Here is a 5,595-nt window from a genome sequence, read left to right on the forward strand (position 1 = left end):
AAACAGGCAATGATACAACACTAATCCACAGACTGAGGATGTTATGTAGAAGAACTGACTAGTGTTGTTGGAACTGTGGTATTTTTAATCACTGTTCACTGTTAAACTTCCTGGAAAAGCAACTGCCTTGCCAAAGTAACTTCTTGGTAAGAAGTTGCATGGGAAAATATGTCCTGCTGGACTAAGCAGATTTTGACTAAGAGACATTTTGGGTATACCTTCCTTTCCCCAAATGAGGAAAGTGCATTTAATCCTTTCTGGACAGAGCATCTCTGACAAATAGAATTACTGCTTCTCATTCTTTTAATTTCCTTGCTGTAGAGCCTGTACTTGCCTCTGGGCAAATGAAGTGGTTTCTTTTCTTTGACTTTAATTGCCTAGCTACAGAGGAGACAAATTTGAAAGTCAATTATATCTGGTTTTATACTTCTAATCCGACCTCTCTTTGCTAATTTGTATTCTTCCCTCACATTTAGTATTTCATCAGTTTTGTTCAATTAATAAAGCAAAAGCCATGTACTCTCTGTAATGGTACTTTTCATTTAGCTCAGCCTAGGCAGATCAGGAGCAGTGCTTTAGAGCTGCCATTGGCAGCAAACCTTTCTTTTTATATGTTGATTTATGAATTCAGAGTTGGGGAACAAGTTACCCACCCAGTAATTGTGTATGTGGCAAGAGCTTCTGCTTATCTAAAGCTATAGTACCTGCAGGTATGCAGCATATATCACACATGGCTTGCTTTCAAATGCTTCTCTTTCATTTAATACAAAGCACAGTTAAAATAAGAACAACTGACCTGAATTAATTGCAAAGTCTATCTACAGTCTCTATTTATCTACTGTGTCTGTAAACTGATGTCTGTGAAAGAATATAAGATCAGGGCCAATGCCTGGTACTCCCTCCCAGTATCCTCTAGTGCTTCTTGATGAACTGGCTGTTAATTTTTAAGGATTGTTGAAAATCTGAATTCTAGTGATAATTAGTAGAACCTTCTAATTAGACTGCTAAGAAATCAATAGCATATGTCTATAAATTCAGTGACTCTTCTGCCTTTTCAGAGCAGTAGATAACATTTGTACACCTGCAGATTTGCAATGCAATTTTAGTAAAAATGTAAAATGTTTTAATATGCAAGCTTCTACGTTTCATCATTGTTTAAATGGCTTTTTACTTTTGTAGTAAATAACCTAGTGCTGCTTACAGAGCAATAACAACTATTTTGAGAAAGTCGTCTTCTTGCTTCTACATTGCATCTTGTTCCAATGAAATATGAACTTTTAACATCTGAAATCTGATGTGGTATATGTGAGTAAATGAAATCTAGGTGATAATATGCCGGGAATTTGTCTCATACACATTTTGAATTCTTCTAGGAATAGGTTATGAAACAATTGTAATAGTTTTATTTGATCTTGTAACTACTGTAATTGCCATGTACAAATGTTTGAGCCTAATGCCTAGTATTGACTGAACAATAAATAAAACAGGTGTATCTTATATAAAACCAAATTATTTTTTTTTGCTATTATCAGAATTGAAAAACTTTGCAATGCAAGAGAGAATATTTAAGCAACCTTAACAAATCATTTTAGTGAATCTTAAAATAGCACAGAAATACCTGGTCAATGTTAATTTGCCCAGTAGTATACCACTTCTGATTTTTAAAAGGTGGTGGTGGCTTTTCTGTTTGTTTCGTTTTGTATTTTAGTTTGGCTCTTGTAAATGTTATACAAGCGGCTGTATTTCAGTCCTTTTTGAGTGCAGTTGGAAGATATTTGTCATTTGAACCAAGAGCCACACATAGTGAGACTTTGGAGATTTGAAATCAAACCCGAACTCTTCATAATATGCTTGTTCATTTGTGTGATCCTCCAGTAGCAGAGAAGGAAATGCAGATTGTCATTCATGTCCTTACAGGATGTAAAAGCATGGAGTTATGTGCATGAGATGTGTATTTCCAGGGCACTTAAAATATTTGCTTTGTTTTGAGTAACAACATAGCATTTTCTTACCTTGATAAATAGCTATGGATATTAGATTTCTTTGTATTAGAAGAAAAAAAAATTGTGGCATTTATTTTATTAAGAGATCCATTTTCGCAGTATATTAACAGTATACATTGTGCATTGTGTCAGAGACTTAGGTGGATCTGTTTTAATTTCTTGGGCATAGATTTTTTTTTTCTGATTCTTTCTTGTGATCTTGGATGGAGTAAAAAGAATAGAATGGTGGTATTAATTGATTTGTGCATTTTGTTTAGCAGTGATACAAATGGAGATAAAATTCCAGAAAGGATTTAATTACTTAAGAGCTGCATTTCCTTAAGCCTTGAAGAGGAATCGTAGATTTTCTGAGGTTGTGAGTTGTATCTGAAATCCCAGCCTCTTCTTGGGTATTAGCTGTATCACTTATATTTACCCATACTCATTTTTGGACATGGAGTATGGAGCTCTCTTGAAGGTGGACACTCTTTTTTTTTTTTTCAGTGACCTTAGCATCTCATTATACAGACTGTCTATCTTAAATACCTAAGTGTTTTAGTTCCAAACACCTCCCTCCCCTAATCCAGCAAGCAGGTGTTAAAGTGGAGATTCCCTGTACTATTAATGGAAAGAGCTTCTGATCAGCGGTTCACAGGACATAACAGAGGTAATTGGCACACTTCATTATTGACGGTGGGAAATTGACTCTTCCCTAGCACCGATTTGTTGTTCATCCTTGCTAAATTAGTAGTCACCTAGAATCAGCAAGTTGATTTGGCATGAAGTAGGCACTATGCTGCATATAACAGGACAGCTCTGGACTTGTGCAGGAGCATAGCTCTAAATATTGGAGAACCTGAAGTCGTCTTCTGTTTATGTGGCAGGAGAATGTACCAGGAAAGGGTGGGGATGAATCCCTGCAAACTAGGTGACGTTTACTGAATTTCTGCCCAAGATCCAGAATAGCCATTTCAGTCCTCTGTTGAATTATAGTCTACATATTTATAGAATGAAACGTTGCATTTGTTTGTGTTACAAATAAATTTCTCAGTTGGGAAAATTTTGAAATATTTTCTGCTGTTTGTTATTTTGAAAGGAATTTCAGAATTTCATTTGGAGGAACTGCATAGAAATGTACATATTTCTTAAGGAATTGTACAGCAGAAGAACTGAGTATGCATGTATAGTTCCTTCTAACAAAAGTTAATGGAGTATTGGTCATTGTGTCCGTCCTTTCTCTGGACTTTTCTTACTGAATAAAATGGTCTGTTCTCATGGGAATAATTTGCCAATACATTATGCTTACAATTAATTGAACTGTTCTTTTCACAGTTTAAAAACAAAAAACACCGTGAAATCAATCCCCCCTCTCAACAACTAAGTTTCTTATTCTGAAAGACCTTTTGCTAAACAGTCCATGTGTAACTCTAAGGAATTCAAAATTAATCAGTAAAGTGGAAACAGGAAGGAAGACCCCTCTAGCAATATTAGCTTCTTAATGAAGAAAAAAGCAGTGGTGATGATGAACATGCTGTATAAAAGGTAGAGACTACTAGGCAAAAATTGAATAGCAGAATTATAAATATTGACCTATTGATTACAGCAGATTCAGATGAATTTTTATCTGCTATTAGATTAAAGATAAATCCGTAAACAGAGAAGCTTATTAGTAACATAACTCAAGGAATAACTTTGGCATTCAGAGTATAAACAAAACCCTTATGTAATTTTTTTTTTTAAGCTTTATTAGCCTGCGACTGCCTTTAGAAGGCTTTACCTGGTCTTTGTGTATGCCTTTGGTTTCTCTTCAGTCAACTGTACCTCATCAAACAAACTGTATTTTTGTGGTGGGTTGACCCTGGCTGGATACCAGGTGCCCACCAAAGCTGCTCTATCACTTCCCCTCCTCAGCGGGACAGGAGAGAGAAAATACAACGAAAGGCTTGTGGGTCAAGAAAAGGACAGGGAGAGATCACTCACCAGTTACCGTCATGGGCAAAACAGACTTTGCTTAGGGAAATTAGTTTAATTTATTACCAATCAAATCAGAGTAGGGCAATGAGAAATAAAATAAAATTTTAAAACACCTTCCCCCCAACCCTCCCTTTTTCCCAGGTTAACTTTACTCCTGATTTTCTCTACTTCCTCCCCTTCAGTGGCGCAGGGGAATGGGGGTTGGGGTCAGTTCATCACCCCTTGTCTCTGCCGTTCCTTCCTCCCCAGGGGGGGAGAGGATTCCTCATCCTCTGATCCTGCTCCAGCCTGGGCTCCTCTCTCCACGGGACCACAGGTGCTACCAGGAGCCTCCTCCAGCACAGGTTTCCCATGGGGTCCCAGCCTCCTTCAGGCATCCCCCTGCTCTGTCGTGGGGTTCTTCCCGGGCTTCGTGGTCCTTTCATGGGCTGCACCACGGGCTGGTGTGTAATCTCTGCTCTGGGCCTGCAGCACCTCCTCCTCCTGCTGCACTCACCTGGGGGTCTGCAGGGCTGTTCCTCTCACATACTCTGACTCCTCTCTTCTGACTGCTGCTGGTGTTGTGCAGATTGTTTCTTCCCTTCTTAAATATGTTATCCCAGAGGTGCTACCACTGTTGCTGATGGGCTCAGCCTTGGCCAGCTGTGGGTCTGTCTTGGACTCGGCTGGCTTTGGCTCCACTGAACATGGGGGAAGCTTCTGACAGATTCTCATAGCCCCCCTGCTACCACACTCTTGCCACATAAACCCAATATAATTTTATATATCCATCTTTGTGCTTATATTCATATTATATAAAAAGAGTTTGAATTAGTCTGTTTTGATGTAAGAATCTGCATTTCTCAGTGAAGTCTCTAGTGCACAAAATTGTTGTGGATGAGCCACAGTCAATTTTTCTGAAACCAGCCAACAGCAGCAACTTCCTTATAAGAATAATAAAGAAGCCGAGAAAGCCTAAGCCCCTTTTCTTTGCAGGCAGATGAGAGAATTTCAGCCAAGAATAAATACAGGAAAAAGCAGGAGTTGCAAATGCAATTTTGAACTTCATTTGAGTATATGATATCTGGGAGAGGCCATGAACCTCGCTATCCAGTGCAAGTCTGCTAGAATTCCAGTGATTTCTACTCTTTACCATTACTGTTCATGTGGTTTTGATAGTGCTGAGGTGAGTCATTTGTTTTGCGTAACACTGAGGCAGGAGAATTTCTTTAGAAGTATTGCCTCTTGAAAGTACTGGAGCAATGCTACTGGAATCATTAGTGGATCAAGCCTTCTAAAGGACAGTGACTGGTGGTACACAAGGATTGCAAGATTGACCATGGCTTGCATTTGAGAGGAGCAGCAGTTCTTCTATTTGGAACTTTTTATGAAAGAAGTCTAGGTAAGGCAAAGAAATGCTATTACCAATATTGTCACAGATCTTATCCATAAATTCTACTGGAGGTGTATTTGTTCCACAGCGAGCTGAATCCTCTGAGTCTGTTTGCATGATGACAGTTGACATAGTACTCACATGGGGCTATAAGATGAGTGAATCCAACTCTAACTGTCCTGATTTGGCTAAAACAGAGCTATTTTCTCCTTTCAGGAGTTTTGCTTTCAAATAAACACCTTCTAAGTAGCTGCACTTTCTGAAAGT

The sequence above is a fragment of the Cariama cristata genome, unplaced genomic scaffold (assembly GCF_000690535.1).
Source record: "Cariama cristata isolate BGI_N322 unplaced genomic scaffold, ASM69053v1 scaffold18176, whole genome shotgun sequence".
Classification (NCBI taxonomy): domain Eukaryota; kingdom Metazoa; phylum Chordata; class Aves; order Cariamiformes; family Cariamidae; genus Cariama; species Cariama cristata.